The 14,333-nt window shown below is 41.9% G+C and overlaps 1 protein-coding gene across 3 annotated transcripts in view; it reads right to left on the reverse strand.

Annotated features, from left to right (window-relative positions):
• LOC133423935 (uncharacterized) overlaps window positions 1-12,700 on the reverse strand; it is a 111,955-nt gene extending 99,255 nt beyond the window's left edge. For all 3 annotated transcript variants that reach the window (XM_061714273.1, XM_061714272.1, XM_061714271.1), the window contains exon 1: window positions 12,406-12,700. The gene's annotated coding sequence lies outside the window, so the exon portion shown is untranslated. The remainder of the gene's footprint in view (window positions 1-12,405) is intronic.
• Window positions 12,701-14,333: the final 1,633 nt, after the last annotated feature.

The following is a 14,333-nucleotide window of genomic DNA, read 5'->3' on the forward strand; positions in this document are numbered from 1 at the left end:
AAGAATGACCAAGGAGAAAACATTGGACTATTCTGACACGTCCTTCTACGGGCCCGGATGTAAAGTCTGGTCCTAAATCCACCTGTAGAAAGAGCTGAAACACGCAGCAGGAGAAGAAACCCCTTCAAACCTGAGACAGCTGTAAATGTTTGGTCCTGGGGACAAGAATACCCGTCTACACCTGCACAGGTAGCTGAGTCACAGATGTCACCTCGTAGCCACGACGGCCTCAAACGGCTGCACAAACAAATATCAAGTCCAGGGTCCAACTATCTCCAGGATCATTTCATTCGTTTGTTTTTAAATGTAAATGTTCTAAATGTTGTTTTTTTATTGAACCAAATTCAAAAGCAATTCCTTATTTTGATTACTCATTGGACAGTAAATTACAATAGTGCTTTTATCAGATCAAAGTTTTTTCTATGACTATTGTGGGGTTTTCTTTCTTTCGTGGACTGGTACCAACGAATTGTCCCGGTGTGTGTACAGTATGTGTATAAGTACTTAAGGATAAGTGTGTCTTTTAACGGCACCATGAAGAATTGAAATTTATGCACATTAAAAGCAAACATATTCTAGAACCACACATTAACGTATAAACTGACCTTTGAAAATGTATTGATTAATTATTGAAAACGATCAATTCACAGATGTCACATATTGATGAGGATAAACATTTACTGAGAAAATTCATGCTTCCCGATGGACAGCCCGGGACAATCCACTCTGCATTTTCAATTAGGTCTCTCAAGATAAAAACTATTTAATGTGTAAGCTTTTACAGAGGGCAGAAAAAGATTCCTCACTGCATAAACTTGTCACGCTTCGTTTTAATACCAGTTGTTCATTTCTGAGAAGGAATACTGAATATTCGACTGAATAAAATCACTACAGATGCTCCACCCAAGAAAATGCACTTTTCTATTTCACTGAAAGTGGAAAAAATGTCATTTCTGGACACAAAGTTCCACATGATTTAAACTGTGGGGATATTTTTAGGGTCATACTTATTCCACAGGAGGATGGACCATTCATGTCCAAAGAAAACGTAGACTTTCTATTTTTAGATGGTAGTTGGGCCAAAAAAAAGAAAAAAGTATTACATTTATATATCAGGCTCGCCATCTTAAATTTTGTCGAGGACAGTCAGTCCTTCAGAGTTAAGATTAAATGGCCTCCCATCCTTTGACACCAACAGCCAACCTAATATGTAACATCATTTCCCATAAACATTGCAAGATTTATCAAACGTGCATACTTCACACAGAATAAACCCGTTTCAATTTATCCCTTAGCTCTCTTCCACTCACAGGCAACGATGTTTGTTTCAGTCTCAAAATCTGGCATTACAGGTTTATGGATAGTGTTATTTATAGAGCGTGTTTGTGCTTCCTCATCCAAATACTGATGGACGAAGCCATTGTCAGCCATCAGTAATGGAAAATATTGACATTAAATGACCCCTGAACAACAAGAACTCTTGAATAAAATGCACAAAACAATATGTATTAAGCGTCACACATGGTGGGTCAACAGTGGGAGGAAAGGCATGTCAGGAGCCCAGAACAATGCTATGCTATCCATGGTTCTGAAAATGTTCAGTGTGTAAACTTAAAAATATTCTCAATGGGCAGATTAGGTGAAGTCCATGTTAGAGGCAAAAACATAGTCACTGTAGCTACTGCAGTGAAATGTACCCCCTTGGGTAAATCCATCCAGCTGCTGGACAATTACCTCTTTCTGACTAAATGGAAGCTTCTGTTCGACATCATCGTGGCCAAGATGAGCAGACACATGGTTCAATGCATGAGTGAGGTCTGCAATGGATTTAGAAGTTGTATCAATGGAGTCAACCAGCAGCTACTGATCAAAATGAATATTTACTGGACATAAGACAGAATGACAACAGAAACATTTGCCTTGAGTACATTTGATTAAAAATGGAGATTACAAGAAAAAATGATAGACGGGCCGACGAGTCACTCCAGGCCTTGTTGGTGTATAAGACCCATGAAGAGGTCCAGCGGGGGGAATCTTTGAATCTCAATCACTTTTACTACGGCCCATTCATCCATTATCTATACCCCTTGCGGGGTCACGGGGGTCTGCTGGAGCCTATCCCAGCTCATTTCAGGTGAGAGGCAGGGGTTACACCCTGGACAGGTCACCAGTCCATCACAGGGCCACATATAAACACACAAACCATGCTCACAACCACACTCACGCTCACACCTACGGGCAATTTAGAATCACCAATTAACCTAATATGCATGTTTTTGGACTGTGGGAGGAAGCCGGAGTACCCGGAGAGAACCCACGCAAGCACGGGGAGAACATGCAAACTCCACACAGAAAGGCCTGGGAGTCACTTCTACTACGGTGTATGTTTAAAAACGTTTGATGGAACCACACCGGCCGAAGGGGCTGAGGAGCAGGTCGGTTCTGTCGGAGGTTCTTGTCTGGCAGGTTTACCCACAACCTCCACCCATGGAAACGCACCTGTTAGGAACCTTCATCAAAAACTCAGTGCAACTATGGAAAGACATCTCCATCCATCCATCCATCCATCCATTATCTATACCCGCTTTATCCTTTGCGGGGTCACGGGGGTTTGCTGGAGCCTATCCCAGCTATTTTCAGGTGAGAGGCAGGGGTTACACCCTGGACAGGTCTCCAGTCCATCAGAGGGCCACATATAGACACACAACCAGACACACTCACACTCACACCTACTGGCAATTTAGAATCATCAATTAACCTAGCATGCATGTTTTTGGACTGTGGGAGGATGCCGGAGTACCCAGAGGAAACCAATGTAAGCACGGGGAGAACATGCAAACTCCACACAGAAAGACCCTGCTGGGCCTGGGAGTGGAACCGGGAACCTTCTTGCTGTGAGGCAACAGTCCTGACCACCAAGCCACCGTGCTGGGAAAGACATCTCTACAAGCCAAATAAAAGCCAAATACACAAATTGCATCAAGTGACATATGCACCGGAGAGATGTTCTTTTTCCATAGCTGTTTTGCAGAAGACTGAAACCTCTCATATGAACAAGACATCAGCTCATTGATTCACCTAACCAGGATGTCAGAATGTCATTCAAACTAAATAACTGTCTTTGAATGGTAGCAGATAGGTCAAATACTACGACCAAAGGGGTTAAATGACCAGAAGGCAATATAACAGATGCTCAAACCAGCTACAAATATCTTGGGATCCCACAAGCAGGTTACTAGAACAACCAAAAGAAAGTTAGTTACAACCAGGTTCATCCAAACAGTAAGGTACATGCTGAAGAACGAGCTGAAGTCATCAACAGGTATGTCCTGCCAGTAGGCAGATACCCCGGTGCATTAATACTCTATAACTCCTACCCAATTCCAATGTAAGAAAATGATTCCCCAGCAACAAGGGGATTCACCTACAGACTCTGGGAAACAATGCCACAACTGGACAAGAAGGCAAAGACATTGTGTGTGTCTATCTGTGTCCCAGGAATTCCCAGCAAGCAATGCATCTTCCACAGAAATGCCTTAAGAAGAACAACTGTGGCTGAACAGCTGAAAGAGGACTGAAGACCTGGCAGCAGACACAGGGCACCATCAGGAGGATGGACCACTGCAATCAAGAGTGGACTACCTTCATTGCTACTCTATTGGCACTTTTACACTAGCACCTACTCAGCCCGTCTCGACTCGACTTGCCCTCGTTTGTTTTCAATACCCAGATCAGCAGTAGGAGGTTGGAGAAGCTGCTGTGACGTATTTGATTGTGTATCTAAACAGAGAAGACAACAACACTAAAGATGTAGAACCTGGAGGAGATGATAGATGTGCTGCTGGATCTGTGTTTGATATCAAGTTAAAAAATGAGAGTGAAAGAAGCTTCAAGCGGCGACGCTTTTTTTTTTGTTAGTTTGTCTCAGCGCTGCTGAAAAGTCAGCTGGAGTCGTGAGCAGCTATGAAGAGACAGAGCTCCTGGTAGATCTGGTCGTTCCTTATCGCCCGTCTATATCACTTTTTAATTCTCTCCTCAGCACCAGGTTTATGAACATCTGCACCTCAGAGTTGGATCATGAAACAGACTTCTGCTGCCATTGCTGGAAGAATAAAATGAACAAGAAGCCGTCAGAGTCTCTTTCTCTGATGTCACCTCCTGACTCAGACATCTGACTCCAACCCCCCGACCAATCGGTGGCCTGTTGTGTGATGATGTCAGATACAGCCGACTCAGCAGCTTAGAACCTCGGCAGAATAGTTACAGACAAGTATCAACTCAGCACATTAGACCCCTAGTGGAAAAGAACCAAACAGAGGCGAGGCGAGTCGGGCTGAGTAGGTACTAGTGGAGAAGTATCACATGTACCATTAGGTATAAAGGGCATGAAGCCATACACACTGCTGGACTTGGGAGGACAACAATACACCATCATGCTTGAGGGGGAAATATAGGCAAATATTTAATCATTGTGATATGAGACAACTGTAGATTTCTACAACTGTAGAAATCTACATAAAAAAAAAACAATCTAGACAATGTTTAATAATGAAAGTAAGAGCATTTCTGAACACAGTGTGAGGAAACCTAAGCAGCTCTGTAGTACAGAGGAAACCACTTATCACTTATCTCCACATACCACAAGCTAACATAAAAAAGGCTTCAGTTTGTTAGAAAGTATTAAGATATAAAAAAAAAAAAAAAGAAAAAGAAAGTATACAGATATCATTCTGGAGAAATGAAAAAGGCTATGTTGTCTGATGAGTCCAAATTGAGCCTGTTCCAGAGATGGGGGTATCAGGAAATGGAATAAGAGAAGCAATCATGATGACGAGTGCCTTCTGTCCGAGTCTGTGAGGGGAGCTTTGTGATTTTCGGTTTGTTTCAACTTGTTAGATCCGGGTTCAGCAAAGTTACACTATGTACCGACTTGAATGAACTGGGTGACCATGGTTTTCCATTAATTGTTTTTTTCTGTTTCCTGTTTCAATACGTCAGGATTCGATGCACTCAAATTATGGTTAAGAGTTAAGAGTGGTCAAGGGTGCATCATTTTCACATATGGATTGGCCACCTCAGAGTCCACCCCTCAACCCCACTCATCATTTTTATGATGTAGCATAGAGGGTTTAACACAGCACTGCTGTACTGAGCTGCTAGATCAATGCATAACACGCTACGCAAAGATGACTAACCCCACTGAGATTGATCATCCAGTGGTCTTAACTCTCAAAATAAAGGTTTAGGTTTTGTAATTTAGTTTTTTTATCCCTTTGATTGAAATTATATGTTAATGTCACCTCGAAGGGCATTATCCCGCTTATACGAAGGTCACTTACCAAAAAAACATAAATATTAAATCAGTTATTCATGCTTTAATGTGTGTTCAGTGTAAATCATTAGTTTTATAACAAGCCACAGCTGAGCGGCTGAGCGACTATTTCATCTCTCGTCTGCAGCCGTTGGAACCTGGTAAGTTACAAAGTTTTTTAACAAGCCAGAACTCAGTTTCCCTGGTAACACCTGAGGGTCTGACTAATACCTGGAACAATCACTACCGTCCCATAAGCTCCTTAATGGACACAGTGTTGATTCTCCAGGAACTAGGACGGACCTGAGATACGACTCAGCAACGGGAGATATTCTAGTCCGCTCAGCTCCGCTCGCCTATTTCCTTTTCTCTCCTCTTCTGCATCCTGGTCATCCAAGTTGTTAAATTCACCAAATAGATTAAAAGAAATTACAAAATCCCTCACGTCTCCGTCCTGCGGTAGCCTGCTCTTCTTCTCTGAATTTCCGTTGCCGTGGTTACCACCTGGCAGTTGATCCAGCTCAATGATATTAAAGTTACCAGGCAATTTGACCCAACTTGGTGTAGATTATCACTTTTAATGTATTCACACAGACCGTGGTATAAATAACGTTAACCAGATCATAAACTGATGGTCGGCAGATTTTTCCTTCACCGCTTCAGTCAGGTGGTACATGGCTCCTCCCAGCAGCTCCATCTTCCCATGTCCCCCTTTTCATCCCTTAGGAAGCCCAAGGTTTGCTGAGGAAATATTTGAGGAGTGTTCATTACCAAGGTTGTTATGAAAGCCTTCTAACCGCCAAGAAAGTTGGAGTCTGCTCCGGTCTGAGAGGGCAGTCGTCCAGCGAGATGATGAGGTCACTTTGAAAAGCAACTGGGGAGGTTTGGCTCGGCGCTAGCAGAGACAAAGCTCTGGACAAACAAAAGCCTGTGTCACTACTTTTACACCAACCACAGGGTAAACACATTTCACAATCGAATGCGCAGTTGCTAACCCTACCCTGACAGAGAGTCATTTTTACTGCACCTCTGCACTGTTTACAACAACAGGAAAAGAACGGTGACGATCCCTCATTTACCAAGAAAAGTGATCGCTCATTAGTTTCTCTGTTCCAGTCTCACTGTTTCATCTGTCTGTGGTTTTCCTGCCCCTGTCTTTCTCTCTTTCTCTCTTTCTTTCCCTCTGCAGCAGTGTAATGTCTGCTGCTCTCACTCCTCCTCTGCCTCCTGCGTCACTTCCTCCCCCGATCGGCTGTCACGTAAACACAAGCACACCCCTGCTTCCAGGTCTGTGACAGACAGACAGACACACACACACACACACACACACACACACACACACACACACACACACACACACACACACACACATGGGAGTTGCTAATTATGACCACATAAACCCAGCGGAAATAGAACTTTCATGGCTGGCTGTTTCACCTTCTTTCACACTGAGGGACATAATTTACAGATGAGAAAGAAATGCACCACTAAATGATTCAGCAAACGCACGCCAGTGTAGCAAAAACATTAATGGGGGCTAATTTTTTTAGATGAGCCTTCGATGCTGTGGCTGCAAATAGCAAAGATTGTGCTGAAGTGTTTGCTCCGGGGGGAGAAAGGACGGAGATTCAGAGAGAACGATGGAGGGAGGACGGCTGAGCTGATACTCATGGATCGGTTTCAGCGTCAGCCATTTCCACCAGGCAGCGGGAGAAAACAACACACTCTCATTTATATCCAAATGAAACACATCTATTTGTTGAGACGAGGCGAGTACAAACACCTGACAAGCGTCATGCGCAGTTTGTGACGCAGACTGGAAAGTGTGTCTTCAGTAAGCACAAGCACCCGCAAAACTCCACACAGATAAAAAGAAACACTCACAGAGAGGCCGATGTATCACTCCTGGACTGCTCGGTCACACTCCAGCCATTTCAAGCACCGATCTGGACCTCAAGCTCATTGGTGGATTTTTTTGCGTATAATGTTTCCATGTAATGCTCTCCGTAGCAGAAATGACAGCTTAGACCTGGTAAAGTTTGTTTCAGATACGTGATGGGTTCTTATTTGTTTTATAAGGCTAAGCACAGCAGGATTAACTCTAGTTAATGGTTAATACTCCAGATTATAGCACATTTTCATTGTCATACGAGCACCAAAGCTCATGTTCAACCCTGCTCACACTTGTTTGGGCAGAGTTCTCGATTTGTTTGGATTGGAAAGCCTAACCCAAAATGTTGAAAGAGCCATATTGGACCAAAAACACAAAAAAAACTAATATGTCTGGGGCCGCAAAAAATGAAAATGAAAAGTATTGTATAAGCCTTAGAATGAAGGCAAATGGGGAAAGGCAAAATGTCGAGAAAAAAGTCGAAATGTTGAGAAAAAAGTTGAAATGTCGAGATTAATGTTGAAGTACAATCTCGGGAAAAAAGTCGAAATCTCGAGAAAAAAGTCGAAATCTCGAGAAAAAAGTCGAAATGTTGAGAAAAAAGTCGAAATGTCGAGAAAAAAGTCGAAATGTTGAGAAAAAAGTCGAAATGTCGAAAAAAGTCGAAATGTCGAGATTAATGTTGAAGTACAATCTCGAGAAAAAAGTCGAAATCTCGAGAAAAAAGTCGAAATCTCGAGAAAAAAGTCGAAATGTTGAGAAAAAAGTCGAAATGTCGAGAAAAAAGTCGAAATGTTGAGAAAAAAGTCGAAATGTCGAAAAAAGTCGAAATGTCGAGATTAATGTTGAAGTACAATCTCGAGAAAAAAGTCGAAATGTTGAGAAAAAAGTCGAAATGTTGAGAAAAAAGTTGAAATGTCGAGAAAAAAGTCAAAATTTTGAGAAAGAAAGAAAAGAAGAAAAAAAAAGAAAAAAGGAAAAAAAAAGAAAAAAGAAAAAAAAAAAGAAAAAAAAGGTCAAACATTCTTTAAAAAGCTCCAGGAGCCACTAGGACCGCTAAAGAGTCGCATGCGGCTCTAGAGCCGCGGGTTGCCGACCCCGATCTAAAATAAAAGCCGTGGACACATGCAGAGGTGTGAATCCACAGGCAACTCAACCAGCATGTTCCTCCTAAAGCAGCAACCAACAATAACACGATGCATTTGGAGACAGCATTAACTGATCACTCAATCTGATCACTTTATTGATATAATGCACTCTAAGCAAACCTGGTGTCAGAGCTCTGCTGTTGCTTCATGGAGCTTTACAGGGTATCTGTTATGTAACACCAGTCCTGTATACTAGAACACACACCACAGATTTCACAAACTCCACTCGCTTAAATACACACAATAACAGTTATTGTAAACCGGATATATCTGCAAACCTATCCAAATATTTAAAAAAAAAGGTATCCTTGAGCAACTAGTTCATTACAAACAATATTTTAATTTCATTGTGAAGGACCTCTCAAACAGCATGTTTGCTTTCAGGTCATAGAATACTTGTATTATTTATAATAATTATGATTATATGTGTTGCTGTTTTAGGGCCATAAATACAAGCAGGGAGGAGGCTGGAGTGGATGGATGAGTCAGCAAAACATTCAACATTTGTACTGATTTCTCTGTCCGTTTTCAGAGTAATTGGCACCAAATTTAAAAAAAGTGTCTATGTTTAGGAGCTTTTATGTTGGTAAGGGTCGTCTATGCTAACGATGCTAAACCAGATGCTTATTTTACCACTATGAGCCAATTATGACATCCAGAAGTAAGACTTGACCTGACCTTTATACGGCCTGCTGGAGCTAAAGGCCAGATGAAATAATGGTGAAAGGAAACAGTTCTTGACTCATTTAGGATTAATGTTACGGAACATCTTTCAGAGTTTTTTTCTCAGTTTTGAATGGATCGTTTTACTGTCTTTATAATTAAGTGTGACTTGCCTTTTTTATCAGCTGTCTTCAACGTTGCCGTGACCATTTCCTTGGCTGCAAGTAGTTACCACAACAAAACCTCCCGCAGAACACAACCCTATGATTCCCTTTAGAATAACCTGGACCTGAACATGCCGTATCCCCGGAACAGTTTAGATTGGAGTACTGTGAGTTCACAGACCAGGTTTCACTAGCTAGCCCTGCTCCGTCACCATGACTACGTTTACCTCCATCAATAACCCTTTTCTAACCGGAAATGTAGCAATAACGGCCATGACAACACCAATAACCCTTTTGAATAACTGGAATTTGCTGGGTTAACTGCTGAATTTGCTGGGTTAACTGGGTTACTCCTTTTAAAACCTGAATATTGGGTCATGTAAACGCCAAACGGAATATCCCCATCAAATGGAACATGAATTTGTTTTCTGCACATGTTCTGTTCACAAGGAATCCTGGTCTTTTGAGTCCAGGAAGTTCTTCTAAACACGGAGAAACCAAGACCAGGAGGAGACTAATCACTTCATAAATGTAATGAAGGATATGAACATTTCTGCATTTGTAGACGGTAGAAAGTACCGGGATAGAAGATTTACAAGAAGTTGAGTGAACGCCAGACCAGATCAAGCTCCGCTGGAAGACGCTGGAAAAGGAAAACTACAGGGCCGAGAAACAAAACGGTACGAATATCCACCGTCCTGCTGTTATTGTTGTTGTTTTGGATTTGGATACAGGAAGAAGAAGCAGAAATGACGGGAATTGTGTCATGACGTTCTCCGTGCGTCGCTGGTTTGATCCAGATATCCCAAATGATTAATCACCATGTATACAGGGATAACCCTGTTTACTCACGCATGGAAACACATTATTCCCAATGTTTCAGTCACCGGAATATTGACCTTAACCCCAATTTTGACTGAATGTAAATGTAGTCCATGATGCTGTATTTCCCTGAGTTTCCACAAACCTGGAACCTTTCAAAAGGGGGACTGGTTGGAGGGGGTGGAGTCTGTGTAACAGAGCTCAAAACATGCTGGAAAAAGCCTTTACTACTTCATCTCTGGTATTCTCACCAAAACGTGTCACAAATATTTCCTCATCACCTCATGAAATCATGTCAATCTAAATAAATAAATAAATGAATAAATAAGTCATAATATATATCCATAACCTCTCTTCATAGGTAATTCTGTGCCCACTCCAAGCTGTAAACTCTTTGTTACATACACACAGATGTGACTGCCCTGTAATGAATCAGCAGAATGCTGGGCTGTGTGTGTGTGTGTGTGTGTGTGTGTGTGTGTGTGTGTGTGTGTGTGTGTGTGTGTGTGTGTGTGTGTGTGTGTGTGTGTGTGTGTGTGTGTGTGTGTGTGTGTGTGTGTGTGTGTGTGTGTGTGTTGTGTGTGTGTGTGTGCGTGTTTGCGCAATAACCCAGCACCAGGCAGGTGGTTTTCTTGTTTTTCTCGCTGGCAAGTATTTGGATATCCGAGTGCTGACGGCACCTCGCAGGCCTGACTCCAGGATCCCGCAGGGGAACTGGATGTGTGTGTGAAACGGCCGGGGGACGCGCTCATTAATCACCTGCACGGCCGCAGTCACGTCTCACGCGCTTTCATCACTGGTAAAAAGTGGAATTCTGCACGGCATCACTGCCGGTTAAGTTGGGGGGTTTGTGAACCATTAAAAAACCTCTACTATGAAACTTGTATTAGTGGTAGAGATACGGTTACATAAGTCTCCCAGATCAGTGGTGCCACCAGGGGGGGGGGGGGGCCAGGGGTGGCCATGGCCCCCGCTACAAATTTGCTGGCCACCCCACTTGCCTCAATAAAAAAAAAGAAAAAAACACTTGCCGGTCACATAGATTCTATTGTCAGTTATGCGTTTCATCCCAAATCATTTGGATCAAATACATATCAGTAGGCGTTTCTGAGCTATGGGTTTCATGTTTCTGCACTTGCTTGTGTTTGTATCTGCCACTACCTTCTTTGTCCCAGTAATTGTTCTCATTACAATAAATGTAGACCTTTAAATTAAGCTGTATGTGTCTTATTAAGGAAAAGGATAACTAGCCTGTTTTAAAAACAATTAATCACCCAACACATATACATTACATAATAAAACAAGATTGTTGATTGGAACTCAAAATGTTAACTGTTACTATGATGTTAATGTTATGTTAATGTTACTATATGCACTTTAGACCATTAGTAACATTAAATGTAACACAATAAACCTAAGCAACCAGTAGGCGTTTCTTCAAGTATTTCTGAGCCTGTATACTACAACAGTATAATAAAATCCTGTAATGGCGGCTTTTAGTTTTGGTTCCACCCCAAAAATCTAAGTGGCCCCATCTGGTCACCCCTAGGAAACATTTTGGAGGCGTCCCTGGCAACAAGATAGGGATCTGAGGATCACATAATCTCCATCCAAATGGCAGAAAATACAAGACTCAAGGTTTTGGAATAGCCAGGTCAAAGTAAATTTCAACGCAAGTGAAATGATGGGGCAAGGACCTGAAGACAGCAGTGACCTGAAACACTTTTAAAATCTGGGCAAAAAAAACTTCCTTTACCACAAAATGAGAGACCGATATGGGAAATGGATAATTCAAGTTATCACTGATGAAGGTGGAATGTGAGGCTGTGAAGTACTTCTAAATATAAATACCATGTAAGTGCAGAAATCAAATCTGGAAGGGGTTTGGGACAAATATTAAGGGCTGATGAGATCAGCTTTATTTCCCCACAATGTTATTCCCAGATCAGTCACAGCGCTTCATCTTTTAGACTAAATGTCATTAGATATCCATAAGCAACTTCTTGGCACCTGGACGCAGGTTCAGGTTGGGAGAGAGGGGGCGGGCTGATCCAGGCCAGCACCAAAACGCAGTGGGCAAAGCTCCAACAGCACCAGCCTTATTCCCAGTTGTTTACTTCAACTTCCATTTCTATGTGCGCAACAGCACCTGGAATGCGGACACTGGCCGATCAGAGAGAGAGAAAACACGCACAGCTCCAGATCCTCCGCGGCAGGATCTCCTACAAACACTGTAACAAACAAACAAGCCGAGGATGCAGGTCCTCAGTGAAAAACAGCAGGCTGGGAGAAGAAGGAAAGCGCAGAGCTGAGCGCGCAGTCGCACCTGCGGCCGCGGCGCGGCGGCGCATGATCCGCAGATCCGCGGCCGCCCCGGAGCCGCTCATGACAAATAACTTCACTCACGCTCAAGGCGCTCCTCCTCTGCTGGTGCGACATTTTCCTCCTCTGAAATGTCAGAGAAGAAGAGAAGAGACAGGTGCCTGCGAGCGCAGATGTCCCGTCCCGACGCGGCTTGGCTCGGCTCCGGCTCGGTCCCCTTCCCCACACACATAAACTGCGTCCAATTCTGCTGCTTTCTCCATCGGCGGAGAGCTGAGTGTGTACTCCGGCTCGGTGCTGCTGCCTTTTCATTATATCATGTCCATGTGACACGCCGAGGCCTCTGAATGGAAACTTAAAGGGACCTCCCATGTGATGGCGCTCCGAGCTCCGAGCGCGCTCCTGGCGGCCGCTGCGCGTCCGGGAGAAAGAAGTGATGATGCTGCGGCCCTGGTGAAGGGAAACAGCAGGTCCCGGTGAAACCTCCATCAGTCTGCACCGAGGGTTTACTGGAACTAACACTAGGGGTTTCATGTTGGAGAAGGCTGTTGTGGTGGTGATGAAGTTAATGCCGGGAGGTGATGACTCCATGCCCCAAGATAGATGATGATGTAGGCTATCACAATTCTTTCTTTCTTTCTTTCTTTCTTTCTTTCTTTCTTTCTTTCTTTCTTTCTTTCTTTCTTTCTTTCTTTCTTTCTTTCTTTCTTTCTTTCTTTCTTTCTTTCTTTCTTTCTTTCTTTCTTTCTTTCTTTCTGAATCAGTGTAAAATACGGATGCAAATAAACATGTAGATATGAACACTTATTAATATATGTAGATGCATAGATGTATATTATGGATATAGATATGTTATATGTAGGTATGTATATAGATATATTGAGTTGTCTTATACGTACAGTATTTGTGTATCTATATCTCTATTAATATATAGGTTACTGATTTATAGTTATATGTCGATATATAGATTTATAGGGATTTTTATATAGTTGGAGGTATATATGTGAACCAGTGTATATATAGCATATCTACTCTTATATAGTTATTCAAGTATATTGTTATACCATTGCTTTATATCATGCATGTTTGAAATAAAAGCTTGGTGTGAAAAAGATTGATGTAATGTTAGTAGGTGGGGCGTTACAAAGCATTAATTTGACTGACATTGGTTTGGATACTGACAGAATGATATTTCAACACTGCATAGGACATTTTGTTCAATAGATCAATAGAACAAATGAACAAGAGAAAATAAAATATGAAAATAAGATATGAATACTAATGAAATTATATTTGCATGCTCATTTGGTAATAATTTGTACTTGTTTATTTTTAATATTAAAATCTAAGATTTAAAATATATTTCTTTCTTTCTTTCTTTCTTTCTTTCTTTCTTTCTTTCTTTCTTTCTTTCTTTCTTTCTTTCTTTCTTTCTTTCTTTCTTTCTTTCTTTCTTTCTTTCTACCTCAGTGAGGTCATTCTCTATGAGGGATCGTGATAGGATGACTAACATTGTGGGGAAATAAAGCTGATCTCATCAGCCCTTCATATCTCTCTCAAACCCTTTTCAGATTTGATTTCTGCACTTACATTGTATTTATATTTAGAAGTACTTGTACTCGTTACACAAACACATCACATTCCATCTTTATCAGCAATAACTTGAATTATCCATTTCCCATATCGGTCTCTCATTTTGTTGTAAAGGAAGTTTTTTTTGCCGAGTTTCTCTTGACAAAAGTGTTTCAGGTCACTGCTGTCTTGAGGCCCTTGCCCTTTCACTTGGGTTGAAGTTTACTTTGACTTGGCTATTCCAAAACCTTGAATCTTGTATTTTCTGCCATATAAATGGAGATTATGTGATCCTCAGATCCCTATCTTGTTGCCAGGGGCGCCTTCAAAAATGTTGCATAGGGGTGACCAGATGGGGCCTCTTTTTTTTTTTTTTTTACTTGTCTGCACACGTATTAATGGTTAATACCATGCTAGTAAGAACCTAAGGCATATATTGC

The sequence above is a fragment of the Cololabis saira genome, chromosome 23, assembly GCF_033807715.1.
Source record: "Cololabis saira isolate AMF1-May2022 chromosome 23, fColSai1.1, whole genome shotgun sequence".
Lineage (NCBI taxonomy): Eukaryota > Metazoa > Chordata > Actinopteri > Beloniformes > Belonidae > Cololabis > Cololabis saira.